At 35.7% G+C, this 26,934-nt stretch overlaps 1 protein-coding gene across 11 annotated transcripts in view; it reads left to right on the forward strand.

Moving 5' to 3' along the window:
* Nucleotides 1-26,934, forward strand: part of MBD5 (methyl-CpG binding domain protein 5) — a 475,447-nt gene that overhangs the window by 302,066 nt on the left and 146,447 nt on the right. For 10 of the 11 annotated variants that reach the window (XM_063647444.1, XM_063647445.1, XM_063647443.1 and 7 more), the window contains one exon: nt 8,308-8,430. The gene's annotated coding sequence lies outside the window, so the exon portion shown is untranslated. Of the gene's footprint in view, nt 1-8,307; nt 8,431-8,955; nt 8,971-26,934 lie in introns of those variants that run through there. The other variant, XM_063647449.1, reaches the window with a different exon arrangement.

The following is a 26,934-nucleotide window of genomic DNA, read 5'->3' on the forward strand; positions in this document are numbered from 1 at the left end:
CCTTCTATTTTACTCACGCCAAAGAGCAAACTTTTAGTCTTCTGCTAGAATGAGAGAGGGAAAAGTACTTGGCCAGTTGTGAATGGTGGCAGTTAATTAGAAAGTATCTAATTCTTTTTAGTTTCTTCTTCGTTTGTTTATTTATTTATTTACTTTTGCCACCTATTCTTTTATTCCTCTAAAGAAAGTATCTAATTCTTAAATAAATTTCTAACCAAGTTTGTTCATAGTCTCATCTTTATCTCACTTCCATAAGCACTGGCTGTCACCAATTTCTAAGTCTTTTGGAAACTGTAGTACAAAATTGCTCCCTAGCTTATCATTACCAACTGCTGGTTTAGAAACCAGCTTGCTTGAGTCTGCTAAGTCAGTTAGCAATAGTCCTGCTTTCTAGCTTCCAAACTGCGGTTACTGTCACTCATCTCTCATTCTCCTTTTTCTTATTTGTTTTGGTTTTTTTTTAAGAGACGAGGTCTCATTCTGTCACTGGGCTGGAGTGCAGTGGTGCTAACATAGCTCATTACAACCTGGAACTCTTGGGCTCAAGTGATCCTCCTGCCTTAGTCCCCCAAGTAGTTGAGACTACATGTGTGTGCCACTAAGCCTGACTACTTTTTTTAATATTTTATAGAGGCAAGGTCTTGCTATGTTGCCCAGGCTGACCTCAAGCTCCTGGTCTCAAGTGATCCCCTTGCCTTGACTTGCCAAAGCACTGGGATTACAGACATTAGCCATTGTGCCCAGCCTTGTTTTTGCTTTTTAATAGAATACTTAACATAAAATTATATTTTAGTTTGGTTTTGGAAAGGGATAGAGTTAAGTGCATATGTTCAATCTACCATCTTTATGAATAATAGATACTGTTGATTTTTATTATCTGTTGTGAAGTTTCTTCTTCTTAACATTTGTTGGATTTGAGGCAAATATCTTTTAAAATGACAATATCTATGTGGAGAAAGTGGGAAATTATATATCCAACCCTTGTACTCAGTCTCAGGGTAAGACTTGAGGAGATTTCTGTTTATGTATCGTATATTTTATATTTAAATGCTTATATATTTAAATGCTTATATTATGCTTGCTTCACTGCATGTAAGGGTGTTTATTATTCAGTAAACCCAGGAACAATAAATAGGAGTCATATATTACTTAATATATATAGAGCTTAATCTCTTTTAGTTAGGACATATGATAAGATGATCAAATATTCCAAGTCAAAAGCTAGGCAACTGACCACGTGCAGTAGCTCATACCTGTAATCCTAGCACTTTGATAGGCCAAGGCAGGCAGATCACTTGAGCTCAGGAGTTCAAGACAAGCCTGGGCAACAAAATGAGACCCCCATCTCTACAAAAATTATCCAGGCATGGTGGCACATGCCTGTAGTCCCAGCTACTCAGGAGGCTTAGGTGAGAGGGTGGCTTGAGCCTGGGAGGCAGAGATTGCAGTGAGCCGAGTTCCCACCACTACATTCCAGCCTAGGCGACAGAGCGAGACCCTGTCTCAAAACGTTAATTAATTAATTTTAAAAGCCAGGCAACATAGTTTAAACTTTAAAGAAAGGCTGAGCATGGGGCTCACACCTGTAATCCTAGCACTTTAGGAGGCGGAGGCAGGAGGATGGCTTGAACCCAGGAGTTTGAGACCAGCTTGGGCAACATAGCAAGCCCTCTTCTTTACCAAAGATAAACAAAATTAGCTGGGTATGGTGGCTCTCACCTGTGGTCATGGCTACTCAGGAGCCTGAAGTGGGAGGATCACTTGAGCCCAGAGGTCAAAGTTGCAGTGAGCCATGATTGCACCACTGCTCTCCAGGCTAGGTGACAGAGTGAGACCCTGTCTTAAAAAAGAATAATAATAATAAAATAATAATAAATAAATACACTTTAGAGAAAGAAGATAGGTCCACCAACCATGAGCCAGACAATTTGCTTTGTATATTTTATTGTCTTATATAATACATGTATGAAATGATTTTTGACTTCTATATTTTATGAAGACTCAAAGATTCAAAGAAGTTATTTCCCCCAAATTCATACAGCTAGTGTATGACAAAAGTCGAATTCAAATTCAAGATTCATTTATTTCAAAGTTAATGCTCTTTGGAACTGAGTCTGTGTAAGATAAGATGGCATGTGTGGTTTCTACATATGGGACTGCAATAAAGGTCCCAAAACTTGGAGAAAAGCCAAAGAAAGGTTACTATCAGAAAATCCACCATTCTATTTTCTCACACCTATGTCATTGAATCCTTCTAACACCCCTAAGAGCTGGCTATGTAAGTTTAAGTTTTGTAGTTATTGATCTTAAATCTGTAAAACATTGTTTGCCTGTATCAAAAAATTGATTGATCTCAGTGTCTTTTCCTGGTACCCCCACCAATAACATTTCCACAGATAAATTTGAAGTTACTTGGTCATTTCTGAATTAAAATTAATTTCAGCTTTAAACTAAGATTCTACCCCTATCTCCTATTTGTATCCCTTCTACTCTTCTTTTCCTTCCTTTCTTTTGAGACAGGATCTGGCTCTGTTGCCCAGACAGGAGTACAAGGCTCAATTCTGGCTCACTGCAACCTCCACCTCCTGAGCTCAAACCATCCTCCCATGTCAGCCTCCCTCGTAGCTGGGACTACAGGCATGCACCACCACACGTGGCTAATTTTTGTATTTTTGGTAGAGATGAGGTTTTGCCATGTCACCTAGGCTTGTGTGGAACTCCTGGACTCAAGCAGTTCTCCCACCTCAGCCTCCCAAAGTGCTGGGATTACAGACGTGAGCCACCATACCTGGCCTCTTCTTCCCTTTCACTCTTCCTCAAGTTCCTGAGGGAGACTGACATATCCTGAGGCATCATCAACATGTATGGGTTTGCATATTCTTTTCTGTGCTTGCTGGCCTCTGTTGAGTAACTGCTTGGCCCTTGGCCTTTTGGTACCATGTGCCAGCATCTACTTATGTCCGTTCCGCTTGCTTGGCCTCTGGAATTCATATATTGGATCCACTGCCATGGTCCTTGCTGTAATTTCCAATTGTGAGAACCATGTATTCCTTACCCTTCAAACCCCAGTCTCCTTTATGTCTTCCAGTTTAGTCTTAGCCACTTTTGCACCCCTCTCATGATGGAAGCTTCAATAACTTTTCACATGCTCTGCCACAATACAATGGAATGTTTAGGATTCAAAAATGTCTTCAGACAAATCTTCCCATCTACCTTTCTTAGCCTTTGTCTTTGGTACCCAAGGCTCAGATATCTTAATCACAGCCCCTCCAAACTCTTTCCTGCCTAGTAGGCTGTACCTTATTTATTTGCATGAGAAAACATCTATTATATTCTCTTGCATTCTTGTGTACTCTATGTTTTTAGTGGTACTCTAGGTTTTTAGTGGTATGTTTTTACATAAAGAATATGGCCATATTCTTTATATAAAAGAAAATGGTTATATCCTCTTGCATTCTTGTTTACTCTATGGTTTTTATCATGTAAGCTTTATACAATGATGCTCTTAAAATAATAAGGCAGCTTTATATACACTGATATGATCAGTTGACAAAACATGTTACATGAAGAAAGCAAGGTATAGAACAGTATGCATAACCTGCTTCATTTGTGGAAATGTATGTGTAGTATGGCAATGCATTGAACATCTCTGGAAGGACATATGAAAGTGGTAATGGGGATTGCCTCTGGAGAGTGAAGAAACAGATGGCTGGGGGACAAGACTGAGAGAGAGATTTTTTACTCCCTTTTTATGTCTTTAAAATTCTATGTCATGTGAATAACCTATTCAAAAAATAGATACAAGATAATTATAAAGCATTTGTAATTTGGCTTCTTCACTCTTGCTAATGTCCAGATCTCCTATTCTCAGCCACAGATAAAAAGTAGCTTTATTGGCAAAGATATCTTTTTTTCCTTCACTGCTTCCTGACCTTCCACTCTTTCTTGTAGGACTTTACTGAAGGCTGCATAAAGCAGCCAACCTGCTCCAGCAGTCTGAATTTTTCCCTTCAATTAGAAGGGAAATACTTCAGTAGGCAGATGGTCTGAGTCCTGAAATGTAACAGATGATAGTTTAGTTATTTTGCTAACTTGCCAGACTGAGATAGAGGGGTCCTCGCTACCCTTCACCTGACCCTCTTGGCCAAGCCAAGTCTACATTTTACTTACAAGAATTTTTACCTGCAGGGTTATTACACTGAATAGGTGTTTAATATTATTATAAATGCATGAGTGAATAATTTTTCTAAAGGAATAAAATACCTGAAATAGTTTTAAATGTGTTTTTGATAGAGATTCTTTAAATCAATATTTAAAATTTCCCAGTTGTCCATTAATTATAGATGTCTTTTTCCTCCTGATCTAAGGTCCAGTCAAGGTTCATGCATTGTGTTTAGTTGTTATAACTGCTTAATCTCCTTTAATCTAAAAAAAAAATTCCCAGCCTTATGTTTCTGTCATGTTGTTGACATTTTTTTAACTCATTCAAAAACATTTATTGGCCACCTATGAAATGGCAGGCATGGTGTCAGGTTCTAGGTATTTATACATAATAATCAGTAAAATGTTATAAATACTACAATAAAGACCATATAAAGTGCAGAAGGAGCACAAAAGAGGAAGATACCTGTCCTCTCTCAAAGGTTCAGGAAAGACATGTCAGTGGGGAAATGACATTTCAGCTAACTTGAAAGATAAGCAGACAAAAAAGGGAAAGCAGAGATCATCATATGAGCAAAATATATGTATTACTTTTTATGTTTTTGCAAAGCACACAGATTAGAGATCTGAGTCACCTCTGGGGATATTACCATGAGACATGAGTCAGGCGAAATACACGGGAGCAGGCCTTTGTATGCTGGACCAATGAATCTGGACTTCATCCTGTGTTTGAGAATTCAAAAGCTTTAAGGGACAGGCAGAAAACAAACACAAACATATGATGTGAAATGATAGACCTGTGGCAAACTGAATTGTATGAGTTCTGCCTAAAGACATTCAAATTTGGGCTGACCAAACCTTGCCAATGGGCTGGATTCCACAGGCAGGACCCAGTGAGGACTTTTGAGCAGGCACTCGTGACAACGTGGAGAGAAGCTAAAGTTGGGGATGATGGGGACAGGAGACAGATCACAGGTTGGATATAGACACCACAGTGTGAAGGAGGACAGATGCCTCGTGCCTATCAGGTCTCTGTGTTGACTGTGTTATCATCTCAGGCTCATTCTTGGCACCGGACATACATAGCATTCTGAAGGCAGAGGTGCTTCCATCCCCTTTTCTGCCATGTCTTCCTCTGGATGAAACACATTCCTCACTACCATCTCTATATATGATCTAAAAAAAATCTTGTTTTTTTTTTTTTGTTGTTTTGTTTTGTTTTTTTTTTTTTTCACAAAAAGGATATGGTAGGCTGGTCCTTCCCCTTTCCCAGCTTTCTTTCACTCACATGGGCCAAAGTGAGTGGCCCTCAAGTCTCCATAGTGAGTGGCCTCACTTTGCCCTCAAGTCCTTTAAGTTTCTCACCTAGGAATTTTCATCATCTCTGACTATGTTTTCCACATTTCTTCTCAAAGTATCATTTATTTCTGTATAAATAAGCAAGAAAATGGAGCAGAGTTTGATGAATCTCAATGAACTCATCTCTTATTTTCACATGAGCTTCAGAACACATCATGCCTCCAGATTAACAACAGCACAACACGCAGTCAACACTGGCCCCTGAGCAGAAGGCCATCCAAGCACTGTACTGCCTCCCTCACCCCTAAGAGCAGGGACAAATGTCCTAGTACCTGCCAACACCTAAAAGTCTTTCTTTTGTTCCTACAAACAATGATCACCAAACATTTTGGTCACATACACTATACAAAAAATAAATAAATAAATAAATTTATTGTCTATCCTCAATAAAAATATATTTTAAAGATACTAGTGTTAATCTATATAAATATTACTAAAGCTTTTTTATTTTTATAGAAAACAGTTAAGTACTGATATTTCCTCCCCACATCAGCAGATTGTCTTGTGCATAACTATACCTGCTGTGTAATTCCCAGAGGCTGTATAATTTCCAGGGTTCAGATTGTTTTCTCCTTCCCTTTTTTCTCTGTATCAGTTCTTCTACTCACCAACATCTCAACACTGATTTGAGTCCCTCTCTCCCTTCAGAATCCCTTATTTCCTGGCTGTTTATTCTCAGCAACTCCTTCCATTCTGCCTAAAAACTCTTTAAAATCTTTCACAAACTAACAAACTTTAGTCCTTAGGACAAGCCAGGGTTCTCAAGTGAAATTTCAAATCTCTATGAGGCTTCCCAATACCTTCATGCCAGAAGGTAAACAAATTACTTGCCTATCCCCATCAAATTCTAGCCTTTGGACTCTAATCTCATTGACATTTTTGATTACCCTGGGCCAGTTGTTTGCAAGATGTCACTTTAGTTTGGATACTTCTGAAATTTTTCATTGTTAAATTTAGGTTAAATATTCTTTGCAAAAATATTACATTGGTGATGGTATGCCTTCTCAAGGTATGATATCATGTAAAAGGAAATTTTTAACACAGTAGACTACTATGGCTTGATGGGAGGTCTAATTTGAGTTTTTAATTCTCCATGTTTTAATTTTATAGTAATGAAGTAATTTCTTAGTGGTTTGGTACTCAAGATAGACTTAATATCGATACGTAGTGTTTTATCCAATTCACTGGCTATCATTTTGGAACAACAAAAAAATTTCCCTTTTAAGTTGATGAGTTTCTAATGATTGGGGGAGTTGATAAAATCAAGTTTCTGCCTTTTGAAGCTAAAAGCCAGGTGGTAATAATATCTACCTCATAGGGTTGAAGTGAGGATTACTTGAGATGTTAGCAGACAAAATATAACTGCCAGTAATATGCTCCTTGAAGGGGCTCTATTAATATAATTAACCCCACTCAGATATTTATTTTAAACCATGCATACACACAAACACACACATATATATAGCATTTATTGTTGAAACTGATACTTTAAGTGCTTTGTGAATGTTAATCCTTATAACACCCCTATTAGTTAGATACTGCTATTATCCTCATTTATAGATAGGAAGCTGTGGCCCAGAGAAGATAAGTAACTTTCCTAAGGTCTAAGCAAGTGAGTGGTAATATTTCCTGCTATTTTTCTGTGAGACCGCACTTGAAAGTAAGTGGCCTGTATAGCTACAATCTGTATTTGAGGATGATTTTCATTCAGCTTCTCCTCCTAGATAGTTGCTTTCCCCTGTCATCCTCCTCCCACCCCAATACTCTTTTACCAAATAATGATGGGTGTTTATTGAATGGCAATACCACAATCCATATAGGTGTGTGATACTGTGTGTGTTTTGCATGTGTGTGCATACATCAGGCTGCTTAAATGAGTTGTTTTTCTTACTTCTTTGTTGCTTTCTCCATTTTAATGTAAGTTTTTTTGTTCTTGTTCTCCTTTAGAGATTTTTAAGCATTAGAATTAGGCAGACCCAGATTTAAGCTGAACGTTTCTAAGACAGTGTTCTCATCTACAAAATGGTAATACTAACACCTATATCATGAGATTGAGTGAGGATTAAATTAGGTGATATTGCCAATTATAAAGGCTATATAGAGATATTTTGTATATATTTTATACTACATTTAGATGAGTTGTTGGGGATTTTTTGGTATTTTCCATTTTAACTTTAAAGGTTTGGAGTTTATTTTTGTTTTTAATGGTGATGGTGATAAGACTGGCAAACTTCTTTTAATTGGGCTATAATAGAAAGAGTAGGTTTGAAGTTAGACTATTTAATATTAAATCCCAAAGCCACAATTACCTCATTTTAAAGCGGGAATGTTAATGACTACCTTGTATCATTATAGTGATCACCATTATATCTCCAGTGCTTCCCGCAGTACCTGGCACAGAGCAATAAATATTGTTGAATAAATATCAAATAAAAAGATGTTAAGAGGATTAAATGAGATATAAAGGATCTAGCGTTGTGTCTGGTAGATAGTAGATATACAAAATTATACTACTATTTTTATCAATAATTTTTAATTTATTAAATATGTTTCTTCTGATTGTATTATTAAACATATGAAAATAAAGTATATAACATTTGCTTTAATTATTTCTGGTAGTTAATCATAGTATTTCTGAAGGATGAAGATACTAATACCTTGATTCTCTCTAGTTCTTTGGCAAAGACTCATTGATGTTTGGAAGTGAAAAAATGCCAACAATACTATTAATGATTTTGAAAACAAGCCTTTAAATAAATGTGTGGACTCATGTTATTTCTGTTCCAGAGAGAAGAGGTACTCCCTTATAGGGACTCGTAAAGACATAGAGCATCTGGAAATCAACTGCCTCCATTACGCTGCTGAGTCACACACAACGCTTGTTATGTTTTCATCACTTCTCTCCAGAAGGTAGGCATCATGGTTTCTCTTCATAGATTCTTCATACAATTGTAGTTTTTGTCTGCAGACTTAGTTTTTATTAAATATGGAAAGTGTCTGACATCTATAGATTAAAATGCTGTATTTCTCCAAAGTTAGGATGCTTAAACACATTGCCTCTAAAAATTATTTCTATTGGAAAATGAATACATGTTTACTATTATTTTTTTAAAAAAGGTAATACAGAAAAATATAGTTATCCTACCACCTTCAGGTAACTATTCTTCATATTTTGTTATATCTCCCTGAATTTATTTTTATATGTGTATATTATGTATAATATGTGGATTTATATAGTTACAACAATTATGACTAGACACCGTAGGGCTTAAATGGTCTTTCCCTTCCCTGCTTCTTTTACTTAGTGGTTTATTTCGGCCTTTTTTTTTAAAATGTATTTTTTTTTCTCCTCAACTTTTATTTTAGATTCAGGGGGTACATGTGCAGATTTGCCAACTGGGTATACTGCGTGATGCTGAAGTTTGTGGTATAAATGATCTCCTCACGCAGGTACTGAGCATAGTGCCTAGCAGTCAGTTTTTCAACCCTTGCTCCCCCTTCCAGCCTTTCCCCTCTAGTAGTCCCTGTTGTCTGTTGTTGCTATCTTTATGGCCATGAATACCTGATGTTTAGCTCCCACTTATATGTGAGAACATGCGATATTTGGTTTTCTGTTCCTGTGTTAATTATCTTAGGATAATGGCATCCAGCTACATCATGTTGCTGCAGAGAACATGAGTTCATTCCTTTTTTATGGCTGCATGATATTCCATGGTGTATATGTACCACATTTTCTTTATCCAATCCACCATTGATGGGCACCTACGTAGATTCTGTGACTTTACTATTAAGAATAGTGTCTAATATTGTGAATGCATGTGTCTTTTTGGTAGAACAATTCGTTTGCTTTTGGATATGTACCAAGTAATGTGATTACTGGGTTGAATGGTAATTCTATTTTAAGTTCTTTAAGAAATCTCCAAACTGCTTTCCACAGTGGCTGAACTAATTTACATTCCCACCAACAGTATATAAGCGTTCCCTTTTCTCCACAGCCTCACCAACATCTGTTGTTTTTTTGACTTTTTAATAATAGCCATTCTGAGATGGTATGAGAAGGTATCTAATTATGGTTTTGATTTGCATTTCTCTGATGATTAGTGATAATGAGCACTTTTTCTTATGTTTATTGGCCTCTTGTATATCTTCTTTTGAAAAGTGTCTGTTCATGTCTTTTGCCCAATTTTTAATGGGGCTGTTAGTTTTTTGCTTGTTCAATTGTTTAAGTTCCTTATAGATTCTGGATATAAGACAATTGTTGGTTGCATAGTTTGCAAATATTTTCACCCATTCTGTGGATTGTCTATTTACTCTGTTGATAATTTCTGTGGATTGTCTATTTATTCTGTTGATAATTTCTTTCACCGTGCAGAAGCTATTTAGTTTAATTAGGTCCCAATTGCCAATTTTTGTTTTTGTTGCAATTGCTTTTGAGAACTTAGTCATAAATTCTTTCCTAAGGCCCATGTCCAGAACAGTGTTTACTGGGTTTTCTTCTACCATTCTTATAGTTTGAATTCTTACATTGAAATCTTTAATCCATTTTTAGTTAATTTTTGTATGTAGTGAAAGGTAGTGGTCCAATTTCATTCTTCTGCATGTGGCTACCAAGCTATTCCATCACCATTTATTGAATAGGGAGTCCTTTCCCCATTGCTTAATTTTGTCAACTTTGTCAAAGATTAGATGGCTGTAGGTGTGTGGCTTTATTTCTGGGTTCTTTATTCTGTTCCATTGGTCTATGCATCTGTTTTTATACCAGTACCATGCTCTTTTGGTTACAGAAGCATTATAGTATAGTTTGAAGTTGGGTAACGTGATGCTTCAGCTTTGTTCTTTTTGCTTCAGATTCACATTGGCTCTTCAGGCTCTTTTTTGGTTCCATATGAATTTTAGAATAGTTTTTTTCCAATTCTGTGAAAAATGACATTGGTAGTTTGATAGCAATAGCATTTAATCTGTAGATTGCTTTGGGCAGTATGGCCCTTTAAAAAATATTGATTCTTCCAATCCATGAGCATATAACGTTTTTTCATTTGTTTGTGTCGTCTGATTCCTAGCAGTGTTTTGTAGTTCTCCTTGTAGACAGACATCTTTCACCTCCTTAGTTAGATGTATTCCCAGGTTTGTGAATGTGTGTGTGACTATTGTAAATGGGATTATGTTCTTCATTTGGCTTTCAGCTTGAACATTATTGGTGTACAGAAATGCTACTGATTTTTGTATACTGAAACTTTGCTGAAGTCATTCATCACTTCCAGGAGCCTTTTGGTGGAGTCTTTAGTGTTTTCAAGGTATAGAATCATATCATCCTATTGCAGCAATTTTTATGCCAGTAAATATCATCCACCTTAAATTCCAATTAAAGGTTATAACATGAATCATGTAACCACCTTCCTTTTATTAAATATATGGAAACATGACTTAAGTGATACGTATTCATATCTGATGATTTTTAAAGAGAATCTCTAAAAGTAAGTGTTATAGAACCTTAGCACCTAAACATTTTCTCTGATAGAAGGGTTCCATGACATATAACATAAGGAAAGACTTATTCACCATCTTAGAGATATATGTCCTAGTGTATAGTATTACCGTATACCAAGGTTGTAGAAATCAAACTTATTTAACCATGGAATGCATTCTTAAGATAACGTATGTCTTCAAGATGTTGATAATGAGGGAGGCAGTTTGGAGTTGTATTAGTGAGGGTTCTCTTAGAGGGATAGAACTAATAGGATATATATATATATGTGTGTGTGTGTGTGTGTGTGTGTGTGTGATATATATGTGTGTGTGTGTGTGATATATATATGTGTATGTGTGTGTATATGTGTGTGTGTGTATATATATGTGTGTGTATATATATGTGTGTGTATATGTACATATGTGTGTGTATATATATGTGTGTGTATATATATGTGTGTATATATACACACACACACACATATATTTGTTTCTGTCATCTGTGATTCCTAGCAGTGTTTTGTATATATATACACACATATATACGTATATATGTATATACGTCTATACATATATATACGTATATACATATGTATATACATATATAAATGTGAGTGTATATATATTTTATATATATATATATATATATATATGGAAGTTTATTAAGCATTAACTTACAGGATCACAAGGTCCCACAGTAGGCTGTCTGCAAACTGAGGAGCAAGGAGAGCCAGTTTGAGTCCCAAAACTGAAGAACTTGGAGTCCAATGTTCGAGGGCAGGAAGCATCCAGCACAGGAGAAAGATGTAGGCTGGGAGGCTAGGCCTGTTTCTCCTTTTCACATTTTTCTGCCTGCTTTACATTTGCCGGAAGCTGATTAGATTTTGCACATCCAGATTAAGGGTGGATGTGCCTTCCCCAGCCCACTGACTCAAATGTTAATCTCTTTTGGCAGCACCCACATAGACACACCCAGGATTAATACTTTGTATTCTTCAATCCAATCAAGTTGATACTCAGTATTAACCATCACAGGAGGCAAGGGGTATATGGGAGTCTCTGTACTTTCCACTCCATTTTGCTATGAAACTAAAACTGCTCTGAAAAATAAACTCTATTTAAAAAGAAGAAGAAGAAGAAGAGGAAGAGGAAGAAGAAATGGAAAAACTTTAAAAAGGGAAATTTTTTAAATGACATTTTATAAATTTACATTTAAAATTAAGTTTGGACTTACACAAACACAAATAACATCTGTCAACATCCCACTACACACTTTTGAAAATGCTAGATTATGATATATTCTTAAAAATGGAATCGGTAGATCAAATAGTGAATAAATTGAAAGATTATACCAATTTACATTTCTACCAACAGTGTTTGAAAGAATGAGAATGTCACTTTCTCTATAGTTTTGTCAACATTTGACATTAACTTTGTTTTTTATAAAACCTGATACAAGAAAAGTATATGACATTTTAATTTTCATTTGTGTGATTACTACTGAACATGAGTATCTTTTTATATTTTTATTTGAATTTTAAGTTCTTTTATGAATGTCCCATTCATGAGCCATGACAAATTTTTCTTGTGGAGGGGTCTTTGAATTTTTTCTAGACTGATAAGAATCATAATCATATTAATAATATTAAATCTGTAAATCATATATATCACAATTATGTCTTCTTTTTTATTTTTAATATTTTGTGTGCTTTATTTTTGTTATATAAAGTTATCATTTTTATGAGCTTAAATCTATCATCTTTTTCATGGCTTTTGGGTTTTGATGTTTCTTTGTACCTTGGCTTTATTTTTTTAAAAAAACTATTTATTATAGAAAGTCAGAAACAGAGGAGTTGACAGGGTAATAAAATGAACCCCCATGTACCTCAAATCTGTCTTCATTAATTGAGAATTCATGGACAATCTTGTTTCATTTATACCTCCTGTATTATTCTGAAGCAAATCCCAGGCATTATATGATTTTCTCTGTTACTATTTCAGTGTATATACTAACTTTAGATGGAATTTGGCCTAACCCATGTTTTACATCTGCCATAGTTTGGCTGAAATCACTGACTTCCACTACAATATACTTATGTTATATCAAACATCGGCATTAAGCCTGGGCAACATAGACCCTGCCTCTGAAAAGAAAAATTAACTGGGCATGGTGATGGGTGCCTATAATTCTAGCTATTCAGAGGCTGAAGTGGGCAAATGGCTTGAGCCGAGGAGTTTTGAGGCTATAGTGAGCCATGACTGCACCGTTGCACTCCAGTCTAGGCAATAGAGTGAGATCTTGTCTTTAAAAAAGCAAATCAGCATTGGCTAAGATTATTGTTATTTAATTTACTATTTTAAAATGGTCTCTATAAGAATTTAATTATTTTAATATGGCATGCCTCACCAGCCTCCCTCATGCCATCCTCTCCTGCACTCCCTGCTCTAGCCTTTTAATTCCCTGAGCAAGTAAGCCCTTAGAAACTTCTCTATATGCTATTCTCTCTATCCAAAATGTTCTTGCCCCAAACTTCCCCACCTCCAGTGCCAACTTATCCAAAAGGCACAGTAAGCACAGTGCCTAGGGTTCACAAAATTTTAAGGGGTCCACAAAAATGTTTAAATTTATTTTAAAATAAGAAAACAAAGGACTTCTAGGTAAAAGAAAACATTTCAGTATACAGTATTAACTAACATATTTATCTTTTTACCATGTAAGTTGCAAAATATGATTTTTAGTTTTATTTTTTATGTTGGAAGGGGCCCATGATGGCAGAAGTACCTAGGGCCCATAAAAATGATAATGCAGCTCTTGCCTACCCTACCCCCCAATGCCACTTTTACTAGTAGAATCGTACTCATCCCTCAAGTTTCAATGAAAATGCCCCTTCTTCAGGGAAGCTTTGTCTGATTCTTCCAGATTATGTGAAATCCCCTGATATATGCAAGCCCATCACCTTGTACTATGGAAATAAAGTAAGTAATTGTATAATTCTGTATTTAATGAAATCAGGAACTGAGTCTACCTTGTTTAACACTATATCCCCAGCACAAAGCACAATGCCTTGTATGGAGTGATATGAGACCCTGAAGGACCGATCATCTTTCACTGTGACTCTCTCATGCCCTTGTATCCGGTGGTTGTTCCTCCCCATACCTTTTTGCACACAACTTTAGCCCGTACCTGTTCCTCTCCTTCCCTCTTGATAAAATCTAGATTGCCCAAACAGTGGCAACAAATCAGCAAAGACAATTCCTCCCTCTTGCAAAAACTATCCCTGGTTAACTCTTCCTCAACCTAGTCAGACTTTGGTTGATCCTCCTATACATTTCAACTCACTTTAAATTAGAATACACCTTTGAAGCCTTCTCATGTTCAGTATTTTCAAATAAAGGTTTATATGCCCTGGCTAATTTTGTTCCACAGTGGCCATTCAGTGAAGTCATACAGAATAAATTGCTGCTACATAAATTATAGGCTTGGTGTCTTGGAATAATTAAGAAATTTTTTGAGAGTAGTCTTGCAAATCTAAACATACTAAGTAATAGCTAACATGACAGTGAGAAATAATTCTAATAAGAATTTCAGTGTAAGTAGATTCAATTGTTTTTATTTGTGTTAACAGAAGGGGTTGCTGGTATAGACATTCCAACATTGTGAGCAATATCCATATGGCTCTGTTGTGGGTTTTTTGTTCGTGCATTCGAACTTGGGTTTTACGTTTTGGGGAGACTTTAGAAGTCACCAGAAAGTTGTCCAGTTTTCCTATCTTGCTCACAGTTCAGAACTGGTTTGCTTTCAATGTACATAACAGCCCCTGGAATAATGTTTGACAAATAGTAGGGCTTCAGTAATTATTTGCTGAATTAACAGAGCTAATATCATTTCAAACTAGTCAGGCTTAACTAGAAACAGGAGGACGGAGGGGTAGCTTAAAAAACATCCAAGCCCTATATTATTGCTTTGATTTATTTTGTTATTATATTTAATTTATTCTAAAAATGAAATAGAAATCATGAGATTTTATGTTTTATCAAGGAAAATAGAAGAATAGATTTGAAAGGGTAAAAAAAAGTCTCAGTAGTTAAAAAGCACTATGCTAAATTCTAGGTTTCTGTAAGTGGGGTACATTTTAGTCCAATTTTCTGATCCTAGATTTACCAATGCTATTTAATCTCATTGAGTCTCTAATTGACTCAGTTTCTCATTTGTAAAATGGGGATAATGGATAATGATGGAGTTATGAATTAATATATGAGTCAGAATAGCGTTGGTATACAGTAAGCCCTATTTAAAGCCTATTCTCCTTCATATCATCAGATCGTTACTACTGCACTGATATTTTTATTGCTATCATCATCATCATTACTCTATAAATTGAGTGAGATAAGTAAATGTTTTGGTTTGTTAAATTCCCCCGTTTACTATTTATTATGTAAATATGTTTTTAAAAAGTGGGTGTCATTCTCACAACTTAAGTCACAACGTGTTAATGACGGAGAAGAAAACAGCATTAATATGACAGCAGGAAACTGAGGTTCTGGTAAATAAAAATACATAATTAGCCATGAATTCAAGACTTCAGGGCTTTCAAAATAGCCACACTAACCAGTTCATAATTTTGCATGTTTAGATGTGTCTAAAAGAATATTTTTGGCAATATACAATAAGTCAGAATTCTCTGAAATACAAATTTGCCATGAAAATCTAATAAAAATGAGAGAGAAAATTTGTTCTCTTAAATCTTATCTTACTTCCCTTTAATACACACCTAACATAGTAGAACACAATTTCAGTAGTGATTTTGGGGTTACAATGTTCACATGTAATTCCTTCTGCAGGTAAATAAAAATATAAACCCAGAACAGTAAAAATAACATAAGGTAACAGTAAAAGCCTACCAAGGCTTTTGTTTAGGTAAACATTTATCTTAACACTGGAGCTTCAGAATCCTGAGAAGACCCTTGGGATAAAGTGACAGACACAGGTTTGATTCTTCCTGGTATTTCAAACAATGCCCCCACAACCTAAGGACAATTTTTTGAGGATAAATGACTGGCTAGGAGCACCAATGTCCTCAGGCCTTGCTTGGGGCCTATAATCTCACCTAATCGTTATTCACTATCCCCCAGAAAAGCCTCAAGCTAAAATTGTGATTGCTATTTAGAACTAAACTTGCAAATTCATTTTTGAACATCCGTTCCTCTGCCCTCATGACTTCATTTTTTGTTTAACTCGTGTGCACCATTACATAGCAGCTGCACTAAGCATTAAAACCTACAGCAACAGTCAGTGTGTTCTGAGTGCTGGCCTTCTTTACTCATTTATAAAAAGATATTCTGATAACACAAATGCCTGAGGATTACATTACATAATTCATGCAACTGGATATCTAGTCATTAGAGGGGATGGGAAATGCAGTGATAGTGGGCAATAGGTCAGTAAACTCAGAATTTTGTAATACAGTTTTTATAAGCCAGCTTTCACTTGAAAAATCAAAATAATTTTTATAAGTACAAAAATAAGTTTAGAATGCAATGGTCTCTGAAAACCAGGGGATAAGCTAGAGTCAAATCAGGCTACAAATTTCATTAATGAGACTTTTCAGTTTTTCTTACGTGGGATGTAAAATATATTATTTCTTAGCATCTATCCTGCTAAAACTTCCCATTTTTGCTTTGTTTCTAGGATTGAGCATTGCAGTCCTTTCCCTGTTCTTCCAGTAACTGTCTGCTTCAGTTGATAGTGAGACACAATTTCTTACTGATTATCATATTTAAGTCTCTTTTATCTCTTTTTATATGCAATGCTATTCTTTTTCTAGTTGAGGCTGACTTTGTTTTTGTTTCTTTCCTCATTGAATAAGAACCACAACTGACAATATTGTGAACTCTTTCTGCCATTAGTTATTATGCAGTATTTTCCAATTTCCTGTGATGAGCTATTACATTCACTATCAAACCTTAACAGAAGACCTCAAGGTATTGCTTTTAGTTTTTAATACCTTAAAAACTAATCAGATATTCATCACATATAATAACACATAAAATTTTGTATTCTATTTAATCCAAGGACTTTTTTTCATTTCAAATATACAATTTAATATTTTTTACAATTTGGGGTTGTGCACCCATCATCACAGTTAATTTCAGAGCATTTTCATCACTCCAGAAAGAAATCCTATAAACATTAGTATTCATTTTTTCCACAAATCCCCCAGTCCCAGGCAACCACTAATCTACTGCCTCTGTGGATTTGCCTGCTCTAGACATTTCAGATAAATGCGATCATAAGATATGTGGCCTTTTGTGACTGGCTTGATTTACCTAATATAATAATTTTAAGGTTCATCCATACTGTACAGGAATCAGTACATCATCTCTTTTTATTGCTAAATAATATTCCATTGTATGTACATACCACATTTTATTTATCCATTCATCAGCTGATGGACATTTGGGTTGTTTCCACTTTTTGGCTACTATAAGTAATGCTGCTGCACACACTTGTGTACAAATATTAGTGTATTTATATATTTTTATTTCTCTCTGAGTAGAACTGATGAGTCATCAATCTGGTAAGTTCTTAAGGAATAAGGTTGTAAGAATAGACAAAAGATAAATATTCCTGATGTCTGAAACCCTTTCAAGTAAAAGCACCTCGACCCTAATCCCACACTTGCTGCCAATGTGTGTTTTCCTTCTAAGTGAAGAGTGCCTCCCAAGGTTCTGCTATGTAAGAATTGGGGCGTTTATTGCTGCTTCCCTCTACCCTTCATGTCCTTCATGTCAGATAACAGATGATCCTGGCATTGAAGTCTAAAAGTATAATCTCTGACTCTTGGTTCTGCAACCTATGTGTTTAGTGTAGAGATCCTATCTGTCCTTTGTACCCTGTCTGGCTTCCTTTTGAGGTTGTCATTAGATACTGGCAGGTTTGGTATCCGCAGAAATGATAGGAGCTTGGGTAACTTTTGGAGTCAAACCCTAATGAGTGGGGCCTTAAAAAGATTTGTGTATCTTTGCTTGACTAGTTCTCAGTTTTCTTGCCTTACAAAGCAGAGGAGGCTCTGGACAAAGTAGCTTTGATATAAAAGTAGCTTGATAAAGCCATCTCCCTCTCCATGTATCTCTCCTCCTTTGCTTGAAGGCCTGAATTACCATCACCCCACCTCCTTGCCACCAATGGAGAACAATTCATATTTTTATAATATGTACCAGCTTTTTTTCCAAATTAAACTTTTTATCTTGAAATAATTATATATTCACATGCAGTTGCAGAAAATAATACAGACATATGGTGTACCCTTTACCCAATTTCCCCCAATGGTAGTATCTGTCAAATTATAGAACAATATAACAACCAAGTTACTGACATTGATACAGCCAAGATAAAGAACATTTCCATCACCACAAGGGTCCCTCATGTTGCTCTTTTATACCACACCCATTTCCCTTCCCTCACCACCTGTTTCTTAACTCCTCACAACTCATTAATCTATTCTCCATTCCTATAATGTCATTTGAAAAAATATTTTATGAATAGAATCACATGGTATATAAACTTTGGGGATTGACTGTTTTCACTCAGCATGATTTTCTGGAGATTCATGCAGGTTACTGAGTGTATCATATGAGTAGAATCACATGGTATATAAACTTTGGGGATTGACTGTTTTCACTCAGCGTGATTTTCTGGAGATTCATGCAGGTTACTGAGTGTATCAGTAGTTTGTTCCTTTTTATTGCTTAGTAGTGCAGGCTGAGTATACCTCTTATGGAATGCTTGGAACCAAAAGTGTTCCAGATTTCAGGTTTTTGGAAGTTTGGGAATATTTGCATTATCAAACCCCGCAGAAGACCCTAATAAGGTATTGCCTTCTTTTGAAATGATAACATAAATACTAATCAGATATTGATCACATATAATAACATGTAAAATTTTATATTCTATCTACCCAAGGATTTTTTGAAAAATAAAAACTGTCGTGTTTCTGGAGAAAGCATATGTAAAATTTTACTCAAAAGACTTGGGAAATTCCATGATAGTATTCACAATTTAGTACATTACCTCCTGAGGATAGAGAAATAAAATTTATATAGTGATGGAGAGAAGAGCTATAGTTTCCAATAAAATATTACTTTAGTAAAAAAGGACACTGAGGGTTTTTGTGTATGTTAAAGGCTCTGCTTTTAACATGAGAGATTAAAAAAACACTTTTGTGTCACAAGTATTTAGTATAATTAAATTTTTATAGAGGCCATATTTGGGATTCTGACCTTTATCCTAAGAGTGATGGAAAACCTCTGAAGGGTGTATATGTGAGCAGATGTGTGTGTTTAAATCAGATTAAAACATGCGCATGGTTAAAATAAATGGTCCTTTGGCCCAAATTTTCCCATGTAAGCCTCGCTTCTCTTTCCATTTTTCCTTTGATATGTATCTCTATTTTTTCAGGAAAAAGTAATTTGCTTCCACCTGAAAATTTTTGTTAATCATTTTTTAGACATCATATATTAACAACATGCACACAAACATATAAAGGAGGCATTATATACTCACTCACCCAACCCTACCTCCACCTTTCCTGTCTCTATCATTCAGCATTTAGTTTGTTGTTGTTGTTTTGAGACATGGTCTCACTCTATCACCCAGGTTGGAGTATAGTAGCATAATTGTGGCTCATTGCAACTTCCGCCTCCCAAGCTCAAGTGATCCTCCCACCTCAGCCTCCCAAGTACCTTAGACTACAGGTGTGTGCCAGCAGGTACAGCTAATTTTTGTATTTTTTGTAGAGCCAGGGTTTCACCATGTTGCCCAGGCTGGTCTCAAACTCCTAACCTCAAGTGATCTGCCCACCTCAGCCTCCCAGAATTCTGGGATTACAGGTGTGAGCCACCATGCCCATCCTCCATTTAGTTTTATCTCTATTTTTAGTTTCTCTGTTGTAACTATAATACGTTTCTTTTTTTGTCCCATTCACTATAGGTACTTCTTTGTGATTGCCCTCATCAGATGAGGATATTAGTACACCCACCTTCTCCTTCAACTCTTCTTCTTCCTGATTTCATTATCAGGTCTTTCATTTTTGCATTTCTAAAATTAATGCCAGTTACATCTTTAAAAATTTTTTTTTATTTTACTTTTAGTTCTGGAATACATGTGCAGAACATGCAGGTATGCTACATAGGTATACATGTGCCATGGTGGTTTGCTGCACCTATCAACCTGTCATCTAGGTTTTAAGCCCTGCATGCATTACGTATTTGTCCTAATGCTCTCCCTCCCCTTGCCCTCCACCCCCCACCAACAGGCCCCAGTGTGTGATGTTCCCTCCCTGTGTCCATGTGTTATTGTTCAGCTCACACTTATGAGTGAGAACATGTGGTGTTTGGTCTTCTGTTCTTGTGTTATTTTGCTGAGAATGATGGCTTCCAGCTTCATCCATGTCCCTGCAAAGGACATGAACTCATCATTTTTTATGGCTGCATAGTATTCCAGGGTGTACATTTGCCACATTTTCTTTATCCAGTCTATCACTGATGGACATTTGGGTTGGTTCCAGGTTTTTGCTATTGCGAATAGTGCTGCAATAAACATACATGTACATGTGTCTTTATAGTAGAATGATTTATAATCCTTTGGGTATATACCTGGTAACGGGATTGCTGGGTCAAATAGCATTTCCAATTCTAGATCCTTGAGGAATCACCACACTGTCTTCCACAGTGGTTGAACTAATTTACACTCCCACCAACATGTAAAGCATTCCTATTTCTCCACAGCCTCACCAGCATCTGTTGTTTCCTGACTTTTTAATAATTGCCATTCTAACTCGTGTAAGATGGTATCTCATTGTGGTTTTGATTTGCATTTCTCTGTGAGCTTTTTTTCATGTTTGTTGGCTGCATAAATGTCTTCTTTTGAGAAGTGTCTGTTCATATTCTTTGCTCACTTTTTGATGTACTTTTTAATAATTGCCATTCTAACTGGTGTGAGATGGTATATCATTGTGGTTTTGATTTGCATTTCTCTAATGACCAATGATGACACGCATTTTTTCATATGTTTGTTGGCCGCATAAATGTCTTCTTTTGAGAAGTGTCTATTCATATCCTTTGCCCACTTTTTGATGGAGTTGTTTGGTTTTTTTCTTGTAAATTTGTTTAAGTTCCTTGTAGATGCTGGATATTAGATCTTTGTCAGATGGGTAGATTGCAAAAATTTTCTCCCATTCTATAGGTTGTCTGTTCATTCTGATGATAGTTTCTTTTGCTATGCAGAAGCTCTTTAGTTTAATTAGATCCCATTTGTCGATTTTGGCTTTTTTTTTTTTTGCCATTGCTTTTGGTGTTTTAGTCATGAAGTCTTTGTTCCTGCCTATGTCCTGAATGGTATTGCCCAGGTTTTCTTCTAGGGTTTTTATAGTTTTAGGTTTTACATTTAAGTCTTTAATTCATCTTGAGTTCATTTTTGTATAAGGTGTAAGGAAGGGGTCCAGTTTCTGTTTTCTGCATATGGCTAGCCAGTTTTCCCAACAGCATTATTAAATAGGGGATCCTTTCCCCATTGCTTGTTTTTGCCAGTTTTGTCAAAGATCAGATGGTTGTAGATGTGTGATATTATTTCTGAGGTCTCTGTTCTGTTCCATTGGTCTATATATCTGTTTTGGTACCAGTACCATGCTGTTTTCGTTACTGTAGCCTTGTAATTGTAATATAGTTTGAAGTCCAGTAGTGTGATGCCTCCAGCTTTGTTGTTTTTGCTAAGGATTGTCTTGGCTATACAGGCTCTTTTTACGTTTCATATGAAATTTAAAGTAGTTTTTTCTAATTCTGTGAAGAAAGTCAATGGTAGCTTGGTGGGAATAGCATTTGGATAGCATTGAATCTATAAAGTACTTTGCAATAGCACTGAATCTATAAAGTACTTTGGGCAGTATGGCCATTTTCACAATATTGATTCTTCCTATCTATGAGTATGGAATGTTTTTCCATTTGTTTGTGTCCTCTCTCACTTCCTTGAGCAGTGGTTTGTAGTTCTACTTGAAGAGGTCCTTAACATCCCTTGTAAGTTGTATTCCTAAGTATTTTATTCTCTTTGCAGCAATTGTGAATTAGAGTTCACTCATGATTTTGCTCTTTGCTTGTCTGTTATTATTATTTTACAACCATAATTAACCATGTACATTATTGTGTGAAAAGGGCTTTTGCATTTGGTGTTCCCTCTACCTGCAACATAAATTCACTGAGATGACCATTTAATCCCTCTTTTTCTTAAATTCTTGACGATAATGGCAGCTGATCAGTAGGGCCTCCCTTGCCATACTTATTTTAAATAGCAACTTCCCATGCCTGGAATTTTTGCTCTGGTTTCCTTATTTTTTTTCTTCATAGCTCACGTTGTTAATACAAATTATATATTTTATTTTTCTTAATTTTTAAAACTACTGTCACTCTCCTCCACTGGACTGTAAGCTTCAAGAACACAGAGAATCTGTTCTAACTAATTTAATTCATTTTTTAATTCATTACTTTCCCCATCATTACTGTATTCCTAGTAGCTAATACAATGCTATATAACCAGCTGACACTAAATAAGTATTAATTTAATTAGTGATTAATTACAGTGCCAAGTAGTCTTCTTTGGTTATATTTTCTTAAGCAATTTTTCTGTTTTCTTAGAATTTCTAATTCCCTTTTTTTTCTTGTATCATATTTCTTTATCATATTCCCAGTTCTTTCCAACTCTCCATTATATAAAACATTCTGGTGTATCTCTTTCCTTTTCTTCCCCCTTTTCCTTGGGAACTGCTCTTCCAGAGTCTTGACATCCTCTGGCTGCACAACTGTCATCCTGAGACTCCCCTTTCCTGATCTTCTGGATGGTGCTATGTCAACCCACATTTTTTCTCTTTTCTTTTCTTTTTTTTTTTTTTATTCTGCTGTGATGAAGCATATCCCTTAGCAACTCCTAAGAGCAAGTATATGGATAATCAATTTTTAAAATTTTTATGTTTGAATTTTTTCTTATTTTATTCTCACAAGTTATCCAGGTTCTAACATTAGAAGATGCAAGCCTAGGGGCAGAGCCTTACAGGTCTGGGGGAAGGGAGAGACGTAGTGAGTGTATGCATCCACATTAGAAAAGGAGAAAACACATTTAAAAGGTGCTATTTTTGGCCACCTGCTCTACATGAGACACTGTTTAAAACTGACATTTTGTACCACTTTTACTAACTGTTTTTTATAATAGTCTTAACAATTCATCAAGTTAAAAGTTATAGAAAAGGCACACCTTTAAAGACTGTGGTGAGGAGAAGCCAATTACTATCCATTTTAATTGCTTGCCATCTTAATTCTAGTTTATCTGGGACTCTAGATTACAAATCTTCCCTCGAACTTGGAAGGTGATGCTCCACTCTCTTCAAACATTCATTTTTGTCCTTTATAGGTCATCTGCTTTTTTCTTCTGGCTTTTAGGATTTACTCTTTTTTTTTTCTTGGTATTTTGCAATTCGTGATATGTCTAGGTGTAGGCCTTTTAAAATTCATGTTGTACTTCAATTTTAAGTGGGTACTCTCTTCTGAGGAGTTGTGTCCTTCATATCTAGAAAATTATCTTGCATTATTTTCTTATAATTCTCCCCCAACCCACCTTTTTTTTCTTGTTCTTTCCTTTTATAACTTTTATTATTCTATGATGGTCCACATGGGCTGACCATTTGAAGTCTCTTCTTTTGCATGATACTTTGTTTCATTTTTAATCTACCTACAGGGAAAGCTCTGAACTCAAAACAAGAATTCATGAGAGGGTTGAAATATAAAATTATGTTTTTATTTTCTAAAAGTCTTTCATATTCTCTGTGGTCTCTGTGCGTCATTGTTCATTATACAAATATTCAGTAAATCTCCCCATTTTCAGCCCTATTTCTCCCTGCTGTCCTCTTACCAGGCATCTCAGAGCCCCTGAACCTCCCTGTGGATCTACAGATCAATGGGTCCTGTCTACTCTAGGCTGAGGTTTCCTGTGCCCACTTCAGCAGTTCTAATCTGTTTTCCTGCTCACCTTAATATATTGAAATCTCACATCTGTTAATGGCCCATCCTCCACCTATTGTGGTGTTACTTATTTTTTATTTCTGTATTGTCATTTTACTGGGTCTTAAAAGAAGTAAAAACATGCGTGGTCTACCTGCTATCTTTAACTAGAAGTCATTGAAAGTTTGTAGGCAAAAAAATGGCCAGAGGAAATGCCATTTTACAAAGATCACTCCTGATAAAGTTTGAGTTATAGCACCATAAACTAGCAGATGAGGTTACTCTGCATGTAATTATGTGATGCTTATAACACAGCCCAAGATATAGGTAATAGGGCTACTTATTAAAATAATATAGGAGGGATATAATTAGTATATTCTTACATATAAAGAAATAAGTGGATTAACATTTAAAGGAATGCAACACCTAGGAACAAGTTAAATACAATACTTTCTCCTATTATAAAGCAAAATAGGCTGGGTGCAGTGGCTCACGCCTATAAGTGCTCACACAGCACTTTGGGAGACCGAGGCAAGTGGATCACTTGAGCTGTGAAGTTCCAGACCAGCCTGGGCAACAGGTGAAACCCCCACTAAAAATACAAAAAAAAAAAAAAATAGCTGGATGTGGTGGTACACGCTTGTGGTCTCAGCTACTTGGGAGGCTGAGGTGAGCGGATTGCTTGAGGTGGGGGTTGGGGATGGTGGATGAAGGCTGCAGTGAGCGGCATGCCACTGCACTCTAGCCTGGGTGACAAGAGTGAGACCCTGTCTTAAAAAAATTAAAAGACAAAATATAATCTATTCTCCAGGGCAAAATTGAAGTGACTCTTTTCAGAAATAATCTAATAATCTCTACCTACTCTACCAGTGCTTTCTATCACTTGATTTCAATGTTATTTTGCATAGAGTAGCAGTAAGTTAGCTTTATACCAGCCTTGGACTTCTAGAAATTTATAGTCTTTTGACTGGGTGTGGTGGCTCAAGCCTGTAATCCCAGCACTTTGGGAGGCTGAGGCATGTGGATCACCTGAGGTCAGGAGTTCAAGACCAGCCTGGGCAACAAGGTGAAACCCCGTCTCTACTAAAAATACGAAAATTAGCCAGGCTTGGTGGCACCCCCTGCGCCTGTAGTCCCAGCTATTCGGGAGGCAGAGGCATGAGAATCACTTGAACTTGGGAGGAGGAGGTTGCAGTGAGGCGTTATCACACCACTGCACTTCAGCCTTGATGACAGAGTAAGGCTCTGTCTCCAAAAAAAAAAAAAAAAAAAAAAAATTGTAGTGTTTTATTTTCAGTTAACAGCAATAAGGATCAAAATGCTATTTCATTTCGTGGTAATGATGAATAAAATGAGATAAAACATATCGTGTTCATTTTTGCTCTTTCTTTGTACTATATACCCATTTTTAAACCACTTCTAGAATATCTCCATAACTATAGTAAATTCTCTAATATCAAAATCCTCCTACTGTATGAAAATTTTGGTGCTTTAAAAGGGCACTATTGCCAAATAATGGAGTGTCATATGTAAAAAGCATTTTTCTTGCCTTCCTAAGTCTTAAGAAAGGCTTTGCAGTCTTAAGCAGCTCCTTTGTGTACTTGATTGAAAGATCCTTGTAAGCTTTAGTGCCATTAAAAAAATACATTGTTTATAGCCAGTTCTATAGATCTTTTTGATAATAGGAATAAACTCTGTATCAAAGCACGATCTCTATGAATCCTAGTCATTTAAATGTGGTTTTTCAATGTTACCCATCTTAATTGTTGTGCTGACATATGTGACTGCTCTTTATGTATTGCTTTTCAAATAGATTAAGAAAAATTCGCTGAAAAAGTTGTTTTCATTTCTATTTCCCTTTAAAAGAAGTATACATATATAAAACTTATATGTGGTAGCAGTTTTATTATAGATTATTAAGGACTCTCATTTTGCTGAGAGACATATTTACTTCCTGTCCTTCACATAAAAACTTGGAAAAAGGGCAAGGAGAAATTTTAAATCCATAGCTGAATAAATTCAGTAGATTTCAAGGAAAATAATAAAATTATAGTAAAGATCATTTCAGGTTTCAAATATCTGTAACTGTATATTATTATGGCTGAAAGAAATTGCAAATGCAGTGTGCATTTTTCATAATCAAAATGTATTATAAACCCTTCGTGTCTCTTTCATATAAATAAAAAGGATTATAATTTCAAATATCATTATTGCCTTTATTATAAGTGGAAGCTATGGTTTCTGATTACCTCTAACTACTGCTGGATTTTTCCCTAAAGTGTATATGTTTTTTGGATTAACAACACATTTATTTTTAGTATATGTTCTTTTTACCTGCTCCTGACCATTCAGTGTGCACATACACACATCTCAGAGAACAGGAAAAACAAAAGACATTTTATTAAGTAAATAATACTCTCCAAAGGTTTTATTTGGTTTACAGAATAGATGAGTAGTTCCTTTTTAGGGTACTGTCTTCTATTTTATGTAGGAATTATTTTTGAAACCATGATATCCTAGGGTTTTTTAAAATATATTTTGCATGTTATGATTTTCTGGTGGCTACACAGAAATCTTCCTGCTTTTTTCCCCTATTCACAGTATTCAAAGTAGTCCATGTGACCTAGATATTGAAAATCTAGGTAGAGTGTGCTGCATTGCTGATATTTACTGTGAAACCTTAGAAACATTCTGGTACCACATGCTGGAATTACAGAGTGCACACTGTTTAATATTGCTGGTATTTTTGTGATAGTCTATATGATCATTTTTCTAAGCTGGCATTAAAATTGTTGAAAAATATTCAAAAACAAATAAAAAGTAATGTTTTTATATTTCAGTTAAAATGCACATATAATCAATGTTCATTTTAAAATTTTAGCTCAGACTAGGTAAGTTTTATTATGA

The sequence above is a fragment of the Pongo pygmaeus genome, chromosome 11 (assembly GCF_028885625.2).
Source record: "Pongo pygmaeus isolate AG05252 chromosome 11, NHGRI_mPonPyg2-v2.0_pri, whole genome shotgun sequence".
Taxonomy (NCBI): Eukaryota; Metazoa; Chordata; class Mammalia; order Primates; family Hominidae; genus Pongo; species Pongo pygmaeus.